Here is a 16901-nt window from a genome sequence, read left to right as displayed (position 1 = left end):
AATAGAAGAAAAAAAAAACAAGGCCTTATTACATTATGACTATGACTAGCACAATTCAAAGTGATCAGGGCAGAATGCTTGCCAGGCATTACAAACATTTAAAACTATGCGTTTGTGCCAAGTGAAAGAGGCTCATTCTATTCTTTCCCAGCCTCATAAGAAAATATGCACTTGCTTAAAGGGGTCATTCAGCTGCCAAGGAAATAATAACCTCAGGTTTTCAGAATAAATAACACTTTAGTCCGTGTTCCAATTCACAGTATCAAGATCAGCTATGTATGCCCTATGTCTGCAGAAGAACTCATAGCTAGCGCTTGCACACAAGGTCTAATTTACCGATGTAATAAAGCAGGAGTGGGTGCTTCAAAGTCTGCTTTGCAGGTGGTAAAGACATGAGGCAGAAGGGTGTCAGTATTGTTCAAGGTCACACAGACCCTCCCACTCCTAGTGCACATAATTGCCTGCTCTAGCAGGAATCCAAACAATAAAATAAAATAGCTCTTTAGTCTGGAACCAATCACTTGCCGGCCCTTCACAACATATTTCTGTTTTCTTTCTGCTGGAGTAATTATTTGTATTTATAAGGTAATTTTATTTCCTTATCAATCACGGCTCTCACACACATTTAAGAATTTCCTTGAAATGATATTCCACTGCCATAGAGAAAAAAAATTGATTGTGATATGTTTGAAAGAATTAGGTGCCCAATTTAAAAAGAAATTATTCTCATTGACATCTTATTTGGCAGGAAGCTGGGAGACAGGGCCCTGGGCTGTAGGAACACAGTCCTAGTAAAGACAGGCAAGGGAAGAGCTTCAAGCCAGGAGTCGGCTGCGATACTAAGGCAGGTCCTACCTGTGCTGGGGAGTCCTGAGTTCCTGTCTAAGTCCCAAGCTCCTCATTGCCTACCTGTGCTGGAAAGTCCTGAGTTCCTGAGTCCCATGCTCCTCACTGCCTACCTGTGCTGGAAAGTCCTGAGTTCCTAAGTCCCAAGCTCCTCACTCCTACCTGTGCTGGCAAGTCCTGAGTTCCTAAGTCCCAAGCTCCTCACTGCTTACCTGTGCTGGAGAGTCCTGAGTTTATGCATGTTCCTGTCTGAGTCCCAAGCTCCTCAGGATACAAGTGCCTGGGCCTTCAGATCAGGGTGATTAGTTCTGCTGAATTTTCAGGAGAAAGAGTAAATAAAGTTGTCTATAAGGGGTGTCCAAATTTTTTAGTGCTAATACCATTTTTTAATTCATTTTCAGGTCATCCTGGGCCAAACCCAACCCAAATGCAGGTCAAACCTACAGGCCATCAGTATGCATAACTTTTGTATAACATCAAGTCCTTGATTCCCACTGTGGTTGGCGCTTTTGTTTCCAGGCTGGGAAAACAAGCTATTGGCTTCTCCCTACGGGATGTCTGCTGGGTGGATAAGCCTTGAACAGTGACAGAACTGGAGAGTCCCCGTTGGAACTCCACAGGGTAGGTGACTGACTGCTTTGTCTCCTGTGACCTTAACGCCTTAATCCACTGATCCTAACGCGGTTCCACTCCTTAATATGGGGCGTGGATGAAGCACTCTAAGGAGGCCCTGACATTCTCATCATCGAGGTGTCTTTTAAGCCTGTGGTTTTAGGATGACCTCTTTCAGCATGGTACCATCAGACTCCTGTTCAGCTGGTTGCAGCAAGCTTCAGATGACCTCCTCTTACCCTCTTGTCACCTCAGTGACAGAAGTGCCAAAGATAAGGCATGCAAACCAGAAACACAAGGGTCTAGAGCCAGCAGTGAGAAGAGTGGACAAGCAAGTGACAGGGCCATAAACTAACTCACTCTTTCAACTTAGACTTAAGTGAACAAACCTCTTCCGTTGGGCTTGATCAGCCACTCGATGACTCCACCCACGGCCACTGCTGCCTCCTTCATCCACTAGTGGGCCAGTTTCACAGGCCCACGCTCTGTCTTCAATTTCTTAATTTTCTCTTGAGCCTATCTTTCCTCTAAGTGAAGTCTGCTGGGAAAACTGAATATGCACATAAGCAGAAAAGTCATGTGGACAAAAAGAGAAAACTCTGCATTTTTGTACCTTTAAGAGGGGAGAGAAATACTTTCTGTTATATATGCAAGCTAGGGAGACCCATTAGGTAAGAAGCTATTCAAGATGGTTTTCCTTGTTAGCCTAGGCTAGCCTTCAACTCCCTATGTAGCTGATGATTACCTAGAATTTCCGATCGACCTGCCTTTACCACCCAAGTGTTGTTATTACAGGCATGGGCCATGTCACCCAGTTTTGTTCATGGCAATTCTCCAGTTTTTCTACAGACATCAATTTGCTGTCTTAAAATTTAATCCAGCTCTGGCAGAGTTGGAGCCTTGGTGCCAACCCTACAGGGGAAGGCCAGACTTGCCAGACTGCCCCTGTTTCAGGTCCCCAACACAACAAGGTGGACTTCCCTTTTGACTTACGACTGAGGGAAGCCAGGGCAAGAACTCAAGGCAGCAACCTGAAAAAAAAAAAAAAAAGAACTCGAAGCAGAAGCCATGGAGGACCACAGCTTGCTGACTTCCTTCCCCTAGCTTTTCCTGCTTGCTTTCTTACACAGCTCAGGCCCGCCTGCCTAGGGATGGCACTGTTTACAATGGGCTGGGCCCTTCTGTATCAATTAGCAATTAAGAAAATGCCTCACAGACATGGCCACAGGCCAATCTGATGGAGGCAGTTTTTCAGTCGAGGTTCCTCTTCCCAGGTGACTGTAGGGTTGTGCCAACTTGACAGCTGAAGCTAATTATGACACTTACTATCACCGGTTTATGATAAAGGGCACAGCTCCAAAGCAAACACACAGAGGAGATTATGGGGCAGAGTCAGGGAGGGTGTTTTTCAGGTGCTCGCGGAGGTTTCTAGTGCACCACCACTTAGGTTAAGCCCTCCTGGAGTTGTCTGCTATGCTTTGGAAGTGTCCCTCAAAGGCCCATGTGTCGAAACTCGATCACTAACTGCTGGCACTATTGGCAGGTGACTGACCCCATCGCAAGTGAGGCCTAGTAGAGGAAGTGTGACCTAGGCCAACCTCTGCTTTCTCTCTGCTTCTTGGCTTTTGTGAGGCAAGTGTCTTTGTTCCACAATGTGCTGCACACCATGACATGAGACAGGACCAGGAGCAATGAGCCCAACTAAGCAAAGACCGAAACCTCTGTGTCGATAGCCCAAAGTAAACTCTCTCTTTTTCACTTATCTCAGGTACTCATTCATGTGTGGAAAGCCAAGATCAATTACACACGCTATGTCAGAAGAGCTCAGGGCAACCAGCTCCCAGGACCCAAGATTTTCCCACTCGCATCAACCCTGGTAGGGTCAAGAGGGGTTTGTTACACATAAGGAAAGATGTTCCTCTCAACTCTGCCTCCTCGGGGAATCTCAGGGGTCTTCGAAGCTGCGTGCCAAGAACCAGGAGCTATTTTTTGCGGCTGTTACAGCTCTAACAGTTTTCTTGTCCCCGTCAGCAGGAGGCCCAGCATTTTCATTTCACAGTGAACCTTACAAATTAGAAATCATATGTAACCTACAGAAATTGTGGCTTTGGTGGGCCACAGGAGAGGTGTCCAGCCTTCCTAAACCCAAACCACAACCCTTCGACTGTACTATGATGGATACCATCCTCACTCAGTAGGTAAGCTTGCTCCAACGCCTTTTGAAACCCGGGGTCCTGTGCAATGCTCTAACCTTACCAAGTGTCGGGGGACTCTGAGGGCAGTATGCCTTCGTCTTTGCCTCCTCTTCTTCCACTTGTGATCTCTCTCTGCCCTGAGCAGCAACATTACAAGTAAAATGAGGAGCAGAGGAAGGCAGAGGTTTGTGGCAGAGAGAGAAAGGCTGTGCAGTGAGAAACTCCGCCCTTCAGGATTCAGGTTCCTCACGTTGGCTGTTGCCCAACGACAGTCATAGCAATTGTTTACTCTGTATGAAACCCTCAGCCTGCTAATGACACATTCATATGGGTGTGGTGTGTATTTTAAGGACTTACAGGGAGACTAAATTTACTTTCCTCGAATTCTCATACTCTCTGTGTGGGAAAGCACCTGTTTTATTTTGATTACATTTTTTGTCTGTTGCTAAACTCTGCCTCTAAGCCACAGATGAGTAAGCAGCATTTCTGGGCTACTGCCTAGGTAGCATCTACCCAACTGGTTGTCTTTATTTTCACCAACCATGATGGAAACATGCCATTTTTGAAAATCCTAATTCAATTATTGCCCCCTCCCCAGTCCCTCAAATACTCTGATCACTGCAGATCTAGCCTTTGAAATAAGCAATTCTCCTGCAGGACCCAAACTACAGGCTGATCCACTAAAAAGCCTTGGGGACTTTGACACCTACCTGAAATGTGTTTGTACAGTTCCCCGTGTGTGTGTGTGTGTGTGTGTGTGTATGTGTGTGTGTGTGTGTGTGTATGCCCATTCATGCATTGTTCTAGAAACAAATATTACTCGAATGCCAAAAAAGAAAAAAAAAAAAGTGCCAGGTACTAGCCAGTGCATTCTCCATTCCTGAAACAATTATAATCTATTCTGCCACCGGGTCGAGAGAGTCAGGGGCAAAAGGCTGTTACAACTTTCAATGCTAAATTGTCCTCATGAATGTTCCAGTTCTCAAAACGCTTAGGAAGAGACTCCCATCTGCTGCCCTGTGGTAGCGGGGAAAGTTAGATTAGCTTTCTCAGCCTATTTGCCCATCAGTAAAGTGAAGCTATTAACACGTTGCAGGGACTGCTGTGAAAATGTAATGAGATAACATTGTATGTGAGTCACCCTCATCCCCAGGTCAGGGCCACCATGGGCTTGATACATGGAAGTCCTTGGCCCTCCCAAGGGAGGTGCTTTCCTGATTACCGGTCCTCACCACCTGTGTTCTCCTGTGATGCTGTGCTCTGCAATTCCCAGCAGTTTTAGCAGCATGACCCTCCAGCCCAGAGATAAGATGCCGTGGAATTGCCTCTGCTACTCGGATCCGTGGTCCCAATTTGATATATTACTAATGCAGCCAGCTGCTATGCCAATGTTAGCAATTCCATCCCCTGCACACCTCCATTCTGTCCCACAGCTGTGAATACAAGTGCCATCCTCTCTGGCCTGGCTGTGAGTCTAGAGTACAAAGCAGCAGAGGATACTGAGGTGAGCTAGCTCTGCAGTTAGGCAGCTCCTGCTGGTCCTTCTCCTGTTTGCCTACAGCCCTACAAGAGTGTTTTCATCCTAGATGGCAGACCCTCCGCTCCAGAGAGAATGGCTGCCTTGCCATGGACCAGGCCTGGCTAAAGCTATTCTGGGAAGGTACATTTCTGGTCTTCCAGGTAGAGGTCTTGGGAAAGCCATGGGGAAATGGATTCTTACATGGCCCAATCTCTTCTTAGCAGACAGCCTCATACTCAATCCCCTTTAAGTGATGCTGCAGGACAAAAACATGCGCAGAGCCCTCCTCTGTGAGAGGGATTTCAACTTGTAGGTGCCCAACCCTAATATCAACATCACATTATCTGAAAACTCGAAGCCTTGGGTTCTGCCCAGGCTTCCTGATTCAGAAGTGCTGGTCTGCTCTGAGGGTCAGAACCAAGGACAATGATTCTATGGTAGCTTCTAACATGCCATCCTGGTCTGCTTGCTCTCTCTCTCTCTCTCTCTCTCTCTCTCTCTCTCCCTCCCTCCCTCCCTCCCTCCCTCCCTCCATCTCTGATTCTAATATTCATCTTCCTTAGGAGTCTCTCCAGCTGTTGTCTAGTTTCATCTGTTTCGTTCTGTGACATGGCCCAACTATGTAGCCCAAGCTGGCTTTGAACTCACACTCATCCTGCCTCAGCCTCCTCAGTGCTAGGATTAAAAGGTTAGAGTACCACGTTCATCTGCTATGTGGTTGAGGCTTTCCAAATGTCCTGATAACTAGAGAATCTCTACTCTAATAAGAAAATCATCCTCTCTCTCTTTGGGAATCAGTAACACATTCTCAAATCTACTTTGTATCCCTTTTCACAGATGCAGGACATTCACTTGTCAAATTCCACCAGGAGCTGGGAACCCACTGAGATTTTCCCAGGAGGCAACTGGTGCCATTCTCTCTGTGGCTCTGGGAAGGTGATTCTATGTTGACTCAGTTCACACACACACACACAAAAAACTAGACACTCAAAGAGTACTCGGGCAGGACCAGCTTAATAAAAGTAGGTGGTGGAATGAGATCAGATGTGCCATCGTCAATTGGCATGCCTCAGAGCATATGTATATTTCCAGTGCTGCTTCAAACCTGTCGTTACAAGTGTGGTGTTAAGCGGGATTGGTTTATACCACGTATCCAATCGCAACTGTATCTACAAAGCACATTAGTGTCTCCAAGTCACTGAGAATTATTCTTACCCATCACTGACCATTTCGAATTCCAGTCTTAACAAGTGTAGGCCTGGCCGCCTCTTACGCCTGGCACAGCCTGGTACCCCTGTTTACTTCACTTTCTCGCTGTCGCTTTACTTCACTGTTGCCTTCCTGCCAAATATGCGTAAGCTGGTACATATTCTCAATAGCATGCTTACATCCTCTCTGTGTGTTTCTCTCTGTCCCTCTGTCTGTGTGTGTGTGTGTATCTGTCTATCTGTCTCTCTGTTTCCCCTACACACACCCCCAATCATACTCTACTGCTCCAGAAGACAGAGGATCTTATAAGTACTGCTCATTCCTATTCCTCCAAACTGAGCTCATGATTCCTTTCAATAGATAGTGACTCTTTGGAGTCCACAGCTTCTCTAACTAGAGGGGAACCCTCAGAACCAGGCCCAGGGCAGATGGCACATATCATCCTCAGGAGCAGTGGCCCCCACACAAGCCTCACCTGAATGAAGCCTCACACAGCATTTCTCCCAGTGCTGCTGCATGGTGTTGCTGATCGTAAGTACCAGCTTTATTCACTCAGTAGTTCATGCGCTGACTCTTGGGTACTTCCTGCATTTCAGGGATACAACAGTACAATTCAGACCTCCCACATTAATGTCTTCTGTGTGTTTTGGGGTTTTGACAGGGACTTGCTCTGTAGCCCAGACTGGCTTTGAACTTGTGATCCTCCTGCCTCTACCTCCGGAGTGCTAGGATTACAGACATGCATTAGCTGGAGTTAGCATTTTCAATAATCATATATAATTTTCAGTTTAGATTTAACTAGGGGTTACTAGACCTCCAAGGAATGACTATATATAGACACAGAGTCACAGTATTGTCTCATATTCTTAGTGTGGTCTACTGATTCCTACTGTGTTACCCTTTGTATTTATTGTAGATTGTTTTATGATTAATGTCTCATGCAATGGGCTTATGAAACCCTTCTGATTTCCCTTAATGTGCAATCCTGATTTAACAAGTGTTTTGCCACTGTAATTGCATAATTATCACTTGAGACATTTTGAGTCTTTTCAGCCTGAGTTCTCTATCTTTTGTTCTATTCTTATTCCAGCATTCCGGGTTTCTTTGGATGCCTGTCCTCTTTTCTACATCCATTCTGCCCCTTGCTTTGTTCTCAGCAGCACCTGACACAGTGCAGAGCAAAGAGCCTAATGTCTGACTGTCTCAGGCCAGAACATTTGCCACTGTGGAATAGCTGGCTGGTCCTGTTTAGCTTACAAAACCTCCCTGAGCCGGGGAAGGTCTGTTGAGACGTGCAACATGGCAGCGCCTTCATAACTGGCCACAGGCTTTCTACAGACAGGTCCGAGTCCTGCAGAAGCACACAACTGATTGACTGGGAAGGGGGAGTGCAGGCACTTGTCAGGTGCTGGCTACATTTCTTCACAGTGGCCTCCTGCACAGTGACTACCCAGCAGACAGACACAACAGTCTTCTATTATGTTCTGCTTGCTTGCCAGGGCCATGTGCAAAGGGCACATACCCACTTCTAAAAAGCTGTACTTTGCTTGACCCGAGACCTAAGTATGGGCATTTCCAAGTTATATTATGACGAAGTCTATAGCTCCATCTGCATCTATCTCATCTCTTTTATGTTCATGTTTCTATTTATATGTATCATAGATACATAAATAAAAAGACATATACAGGAATTCATGAGCACTGTTTGTAACAATTTCTCCAGTAAATAAAATAAAGACATGTTAAAACTGGGTGAAATGTTTAAGTTAGTAGTCCACACCTGTAATCCCAACACTGAGTCCAGATGATCAAGAGCCCATGCAGCCTGAGTCATACAGAAAGATCCTTTCACAAGTAAACAAACACGGGAAGGTCGGGTTTGCCCAGTCAGAAAGAAACAATGGAACAGCCAGGGAGCTACTTGCTTTACTTTGACAGTTGTCCACAGATACATGGTTCTCATCTTCCAACACGTAACTGCTGTTTCTCCTTTGGTACAAGGATAGAAACAATCCATTATAAGATTCCAGGGTCTGCAAGACAAGGAACATGACTGATGCTGACATTTAGACCTGGGAGAATTCCTCCTTTGGGCCTTTATGAATGGATGCTGTGCAAAAGAAGAGATGCCTCTAGCCTGCATTCATGGATTCATTACAGATTTATTGATTTACAGTCTTTCATTCCTTATCTGAAAATATTAAAAATGAAAATAATAACACAGGATTTTCTTTCCTCTAGTCTCTGCATAATCCTCAGCATCTCCCTTTATGCAGTGAAAGGTTTTAACCTGAAAGCATATTTTCCAAATGAACTTGACGAGTCATTTTTTTCAGGTCATGACTTCTTTTTGTGCCTCTGTTAATACTGTCCACATCCATGCCCAGACAGCAAATGTGCTGGCTTGTGATTAGAAGGTTTTGGGGAATAATGCTGGATGAATAAAATAGTCTTTTAGTTTGAATGCATATGGACATCTTTTCATATGTCATTTTAGTAAAATATAAAGTGTATGAATCTTAATATTCATTTTGCATTTGTATACTTTTTGATCTTCATTTAAGTGGATTCTCTCAAGGAACTGCCATTTTCCAAAACATCAGTGCCTCCTGCTATTTCCAATCCCCTTTCTCATTTCTTTTGAATTAATTCAACCCCAGATGTGTGACACACACACACACATACACACACACACACACCACACATGCACTCACACACCTATGTGTACACACACACAAACACACACACACACACACACACACACACACACACACACACACACACACACACAGAATGTCTAGAGTGGGACCTAGTGCCTCACTGTGAGTCAGAAAAAAAATGAAGAATATAAGGGATTTGCTCTTAACGATTGTTAGTGGCTACCATTTAGAGCCGTTAGTGGTTCTTAGCCCCGACAATAAGTAAGGCTGGATCTGATGACCAGAAAATAATCACTGTCCTCTCAGTGTTTACTCTTTCCAAAGCACCTCCAGGACAACACTACTGGTTTTCAACCTTCTGTCTCCTTAGCAGCCTCCTGTGAAGATGCACAGACCTCAGAGTCGGGAGCATACAAGCGCTGGAGCTTCATTTCATGATGGGACTTCCCATCCCATGGCTTAGGAAAGGCTATTTCTGTTGAACAAGTGATTAAGTATTTCCAAATGAAACATTTTTGAAAACGTAAGAGTGATGTTTTTCATCTTGGGCCTCCTTCGCTCAGTTTCCGTGGTTCAGCAGCGCCACCCAGTGTTAAAAACATTTCCGTGAGAAAATTCTCCCCTTTGCCTTGTGAAAGTGAACCTGGGAGTGTCTTTGAGTATCACATGAGAAGAAAATGGGCATCCACAGAATGGATAACAATACGCCTGGGCAGTTCAGAAAAATTCTGACCTAGAATGCCACCAAGATCACCCAGGAAACAAAAGGACTTTCCAGTCCCACCCAATTAATAACAGGGGGCAAGCCAGAACTAGCCCAGTACAAAGTAGTCAGTAGCATCCCGACAGTGAGGGCTATAAAGACAAGATCATGTGGATGACGGGTCAGTCGTGGCTGGACCAGATCTCAGAGATGACATCTTTCACTTTATACATGAACTAAGACTAAGCAAAACTTCACAATATGCACAAGTCCACAGCCAATGACTTTGTAGCTTAGATAAAAGTGTGTACCATTCACCTCCTGGGTCATCATTCTCCTCCAAAATGTCAAAACTCAAGATGACCTAGTGTGACAGTCCATAAAGAAGTATATGGGGAAAGGTAAGAATGAAAACAGCTGGGAGGCAGAGGCAGGAAGATCTCAAGGAGCCAGCCTGGGTAACAGAATCAGATATTGTCACCAAAAAAATGAACAAGAAAAAAAAGGGAGAATATATTTCTCATCTCTATGTCTTTTTTGAAACTCTAATGTTAAAATTCTTAATGTTTGGAAATAACAGAGTTCTATATATAAAATTAATTAGAGATAAAAACCAAGTGCTAGAAATAGCTTGTTATGCTAAAATGAAAGTAGAGGCCGTGGATATGAAGCAAATCAAGAGATGTGCTGGAGACTCTCACAGGCTGGGTCCTTGTTCTGTGATAATCTGTTCTTTGTATAGGAAAGGCCGTCCTTGATCAGGGCCAGAGCTTAGACATTTGCTTTCCCAACAGCAGTTACATTTATCCCACGATGCTTAGAATGTGTTTTGTTTCCTAATGAGTGAAAAACAAGTGTTGTGATGGAACCTAGCAACATGGACATGGATGGAAGTCCTGTTGTTCATCACCTGCACAGTTGGTCAACTTCCTTAGCCATCATGGTTCCTGATGGCTTTAATCTTTAACAGTGTGTGTGTGTGTGTGTGTGTGTGTGTGTGTGTGTGTGTGTGTGTGTGTGTATGAGGTAAAGGAGTCAAATCTCTTTCCACTCTATGAGTTCTAGGTATAGAACTCAAGATGTCCAGCTTGGTAGCAAGTGTCTTTACAAGCTGAGTCAATTCACAGGCGCCTCCTCCTGACATATCTTTAAATATAGCAATTAATGAAAATAAGATCAAGTTCGTGGCATCCAGTATTCAACTGAGAATTGTTTTCTGACATTATACTGCAAGATTCTCTAACATGCAGAAAAATTGGAAACATTTTCCTATATGCATATACCATCTCACTTCTGCAATTCTTTTTCACTACACTGGATTTATAACAATACATATATCTAATATGCCTGTTCATTGGTGAACCTGTTATTTGTAAGTGCACTTCACAAGCTCAAACATGAGTAATTTTCTCCATGACATTTTATTTTGGAAGTAAAACTCACATGTAATGAAACACATTCTCTCTCTCTCTCTCTCTCTCTCTCTCTCTCTCTCTCTCTCTCTCTCTCCCTCCTTCTCTCTCTCATTCTTACTCTCTTGCTCTTGTTCCGTGTGTGTGTGTGTGTGTGTGTGTGTGTGTGTGTGTGTGTGTATGCATGCATATGAGTGAATGTGTGCATGTGCACATGTGTGTGCAGGTGGAGGCCAGAGGTCATTCCTCAGAAGCTGTCCGCCTTGGTTTTTGAGACAAAGTCTCTTACTGGGCCTCACCAATTAAGCTAAGTCGACTGATCAGCAAGTACAAAGGATCCACCTGTCTCTGCTCCCCCAGCACTGTGACTGCTTGCTCACACCGCTGTGTCCAGTGTCTTCTTATGTGGGTTCTGGTGAGAGAATTCAGGTCCTCCTATTTGTGCAGCAGTGCTTGATGACTGAGCTGGGACCCCACCACACAAATAACTCAAGTGTACCATCTGGAGAGTTCTGAAGAGTGCTCACACTCTACAACCCAAGCCTCTCTCGTGGCACCTGGAGCATTGATGCCACCCCCTAGAATGTTTCCACATGACCCCTTCCGGTAAACTCCTGAGCCAACAACCAAAGTGCAACCGCCACCCAGACTCCTCTCACCACGCATTAGTTTTGCTCCCATCAAAAGCTGGCCCGATGGGACCCAGAGCCTGTGTTCTGTTAAGTGGAGGCTCTCACTCATTAACCAACAAGATTACACCCAGACAGGTACAGTCTCCATTAGTGGTTGCTGCTGGCTTCCTAAGAAGTGTCACATCTACAAGATGACAAACGCAACCCCACATACAAATCAAGACTCTTGTGGGATAGTGCATCAGTCTGTCTTTTTCTTTCCTTAAGATTTATATATATTAATTATACGCAATAACGGGTTTCATTGTGCATTGTAATATAGGCATCTAAAGTATTTTAATAATATTCACGCTCATTACCCTCCCTCATTCCTCTCCACTCTTGGTGATTCTCTTACCAGTCTGTCCCTTTTGTATTTTCATCTGTTCTTTTAACCTATTGTTTTTGCCTTGACAATGAAGAGTTTGACCGCTAGATGGCAGGAGGAACTCATTGTATCATATCCACTTCAGTGCGTAGCTCACTCCCTGTTCGCCTATCTTGACATTTGATTAAAAACATAGGTGCAAACAACAATCAAGAGTGGCCATATTGATGACTAGAATTTATGCACGGGAAAACTAATAAGCAACTGAAGAAATCCACAGAGGAGGCTAATTACTAGATGAGAGATTCTTGAGTGTCTGTGCACCTGTTCGAGGGCTCTGGGCAGCTTCGGATGGAGGTATAGGGTGTGCTAGATGATGTGCCTCTGAGGACTGATTGTGGAGTGCTGACTGCAGTCACATAGTGATAGCTAACAGCGTTCAGACGAAGGACTTTCACATCTGCTTTAAATAAAATACTGTGAAAAGCCAGCGTATTGACTCCATCTCCACTGTCAAATTATGATTTAAATTCACAAGAAAGTAGACAAAGTGTGGAAGGCTTGCATCTGGACCATCATAAATAGCATTAGCCACATATAAAAATGATTGAAGAATTCAGAACACCCAGAGAGAAGTTAAGGGAAGGTGCCAGGGGCCAACTCATAATTTGTGGCATTGATAATAAGGTGTGCAATATAGGAAAGGTTACACTAATGTTAGCCACCAAGGAAAGCACTAATATGGAGGTTCTCAACCTTCCTGATGCTGGGGCTCCTTCACACAGTTCTTCATGTGATGGTGACCACCAAAAATAGTTAGTTTCGTTGCTACTTCGTAACTGTAATTTTGCTACTGTTATGAATCACAGTGTATACATCAGATACGCAGATAGTCTTAGGTGACCCCTGTAAAAGGGTCATTCGTGATCCACAGGTTGAGAACCACTACTAAACAGAGCAAGAACAGATTTAGGAGGCAAAACATCTTCCCAGGAGAAGAAACATGTGTTCTGGTTTGTTTTCTGTTGTGTGATAGACACTATGACCAAAAGCAACTTGGCAATAAGAACTCTCTTTCATCTACAGGACATCATCAATGGAGGAAACTCAAGGCCAGAGCTTAAAGCAGAAACCATAAAGGACCTCTGCTTATTGGGTTGCTCACAGGCTACCTTTATTATATAGCTCAGACCCAACTGCCTGGGGATAGGACCACCCACAGTGGACTGAACCCTTCTTCATCAATTAGCGATTAGGAAAATGCTCCCACAGATGTTCCTGAAGCCCGAACTGGTGGAGACAATTCTTCAATTGAAGTTCTTTCCCCCCAGATGTGTCAAATTGGCAACCAAGATTAACCATGCAAATGTGTGACAAACTGATTTTCCTTTATTGCATATCCTTTCACTGAATCATTCACATTGAAGGGTCAGAGGACAGTGAGATCAAGCCAGTGGCTTGTTAGTCAGACTTTGAAACTTGCACCATCTGTAGGTGCTCCAGGATTTCCATGTGAAAAGTTTATTTGGGGAAGTGCTTAGATAAACATTAAATAACAATAGCTCATGGTAGCCAAGTGCATCCTGAAACACCAGCTGATCTCTGTGAGGTTTTGAATCACATACTGCAATTAGCTGCTCACAACTCCAGTAAAACCAAGAGATTCTTAAAGTTACAGCATTTCTTGGGGGCTCCCCTATTGAGCCCTTCCTCACCTCACAGCCCACACAAAGCCTGTACCTACCCTAACACCCTCACATAGCCACTCCTGGATTCCCAGGTAGATATCCACATTTATTTTTCTTAACAAATAAATGTACTTAAGTAAAAAAGTGTGAAACAGTTTAATTGATTATTTGAGAATCTCACAGCATGCAACCCAATTGTGTTCACTTCCCATGTGGCCTCCCCCTTCAAAAAAAAGTCCATTTTGTGTTGTCCTATATTCACTGGAGCGTGGAGCATGATCAGATTCCTAGTACCCAGCCCACCAAAGGAGGGTGAGTCTTTATCCATCAGCTGAGGAGAGCTGTGTGGTTGGTGTCCAAGGGTTTTAGCTCTCCTGCACCCCTACACCCACACCACCACCTGCACCACAGTGCTGAGGGCTGGTGAAGGGTGGGGCCAGCTCTGCTGTGAGGGGCAGGACCAGCTCTCCTGCCGCCCACACACATTAGCATGGCTTCAGGTAGCAGCCCTAACCACAGGCATGGCCTTTGGTGGTAACACTGGCCACAGACATCAACACGGCTCTTGGCCATATCAGGACCACTGTCCCACTCACGGCCCTCAGCGGCTGATGACCATGAGCCTCAACACTGCCTTAGGTGGCGACACATGCCACTTACATCAGCATGGCTCCCCAAGGCAGCAAAGCCAAGGCATGGGGCAGCGACACAGACTGCAAACATCCACATGGATCTCAGGCTTCGTGGCGGTCCAGGCAGCAACATGGACCTCCGACACCAACATGCCCTCTGGTGGTATTGAGGACCATGGTGGTCCTTTGAGGAGGTCCAATCCAGGAAGTGAAACTTTCCCATCTCCGGCCTCCAACATTGCCCAGAGCCAGGGGAATCCCGCAGCCAGGTGGCAGGTTCAGGGCTGAGTCTGTGTCTGCATAAGTTCCCGGCTGTTGTGCACCATCCCACCAACCCTACCGGACAATGACAGCATGTCGACCTCAGCCTTCTCTCTCACCTGTCACCACCATCATGTCTCCAGGTCCACCTCTCCCTAGCAAGGGCACCACTCAGTTTTTCTGTCTTTGCTCTTCTCCATCAAGTATTTATTGTAGTGGTGCCTGCCTACCCCAGGCAGCAGGGGCCCCAGGCAGCACTCAGGTGTGTCCATCCACCTAGGCCACCTTTAAAACATTTTTAAAGTGGTAACACAATTAGCATAAATTATAGAAATGGCAGAAACATGAGGGGAATACACTAATGACAGAAAGTTTAAAAAAAATTACCTCCCAAAAGGAGCTCTTCTTAAAATCATATGGTCAATATTTTAAAGAAACTAATAGGTAATTACAATGCAAACTCTGGTCAAAGTTTTAAGTCCATGTATTTATTTCATATTCTCTCTCTCTCTCTCTCTCTCTCTCTCTCTCTCTCTCTCTCTCTCTCTCTCTCTCTCTCCTCTCTCTCTCTCTCTCTCTCTCTCTCTCTCTCTCTCTCTCTCTCTCTCTCTCTCTCTCTCTCTCTCACACACACACACACACACACACACACACACACACACACCCCTCTCTTTTTAGGAGGACAAATGCAGACATAATGTTTCACCAAGTCCATCATATTGAAGCATTCCATATTGGTGTCCTCTTTTCCAAGCTCTAACTAAAAATTAAGTGCATTATAACTAGGCCGGGGGCGGGGGGATGTAGCTCAGTTGTCTAGCACACAGTAAGTCTTGGGTTTGATCCCTGGTACCTCATAAACCAACCAGACCTGGTGGCACATGTTTGTCATCTCAGCACCTGGAAGGTGGAGGCAGGGGGATTGCATCCTCCACTATATAACGAAGTGAAGGCCAAGTCGGGAGACATGAGATTTTGTCAAATAAATAAACAAACAAACAAATGTTCTCCATTAAATGTTCTCTTTAACCCCAAGTGGTGACTGTGGGTCTTGGTGTATTGGTCATCTCAGGATGAAAGTCCCTTGTCAATGATCTACAAATCTATCAATCACTTGCAACAAGAGTTAAGATCACCTTAACATATGATAGTACAATGTCATTGACTTTGATTCCTTATGGGGACAATAAGCCCATATTGAAAGGCCAATGTGAGTGAATAACTGTTAAGTACTTAAATGAATATATGGGTGTATTAAGAACAGTCATAGTGTGGCAGGTGACTGAAGGTTGAAACATCAAGATTAACATATGATTTGTGTATTTTAATTTCAATTTTAAAATTAAAATATAATTACACCTTTTCCCCCTCCCTCTCTTCCCTCCAACCCCTCCCATCACACCTCTTATCCTGCGTCCTCTCAAATTCATGGCTTCTTTTTCTTTATTGCCACATATATAAACAGATAAATATATAAATACAATTTACTGAGTATGTTTAGTGTTACTTGAATGTATAGGATTTCAGCACTGACCATTTGATATTAGATAACCAATTAGGGGGCTCATTCCCGAGGAAGACTAATTCTTCTCTCATCAGTTGTTAAATGCCTGATGATCTATAGCTCTTTGTCTAGAGCTGGGAACCAGTGAGATTTCCCCCTTCCATGTTATCATATCTATGGTGTTATCGTTGTTCAGATCCTTTATGCAGACATATTGCTGAGGTATCATGGGTGTCGTTTCCCTGTCTTTCTAGGAGACATGATCTTGCAGCAGACTTTATAGTAATTTTTTTTTAAAGAATCACATGACATAAGCCAGGTTGCAGAAGACTGGAAGTCTTTTCTCACCTGGTCTTCATGTAATGAATAGAGCCAGCTCACAAAGAGCCTGCAAAACACGAAAGGGATGGACAGGCATTATGTAAGTGTTCAATAAAGGACTGCAAGCCTCTTGATCTGGTGTGTGAGGCTCCTTCCTTGGTTCACTAGCCCACTCCCATTGGATGCTTTTCCTTTCATGATACACCATCTGTTTCTATATCTAATCACATCTCCTCAATGCAGTCCTTTGTCCTTGGATACCATAGCCTGGAATTGGGTGCCCCTGAACTCAGATCTGGAGCTCAGCACGAAGCAGGTTTTTCCTTCTCCTTTTCTTTGT

The 16901-nt window shown here is 44.4% G+C and overlaps 1 long non-coding RNA gene across 2 annotated transcripts; it reads left to right on the top strand.

Annotated features, from left to right (window-relative positions):
- The first annotated feature begins 1482 nt into the window (after positions 1-1482).
- Positions 1483-15277, top strand: LOC128108235 (uncharacterized). Of its 2 annotated transcripts, XR_008217382.1 has the most exons (4): positions 1483-3656; positions 6010-6912; positions 7472-10145; positions 13242-15277. It is a non-coding gene; the product is annotated as an uncharacterized LOC128108235 (long non-coding RNA). The 2 variants fall into 2 exon arrangements; XR_008217381.1 differs by having other exon boundaries at positions 9412-15275.
- The last annotated feature ends 1624 nt before the right edge of the window (positions 15278-16901 follow it).

This window comes from Peromyscus californicus, unplaced genomic scaffold (genome assembly GCF_007827085.1).
Source record: "Peromyscus californicus insignis strain IS unplaced genomic scaffold, ASM782708v3 Scaffold_13__1_contigs__length_99412109, whole genome shotgun sequence".
Lineage (NCBI taxonomy): Eukaryota > Metazoa > Chordata > Mammalia > Rodentia > Cricetidae > Peromyscus > Peromyscus californicus.
This window is presented reverse-complemented; position numbering and strand designations above follow the sequence as displayed.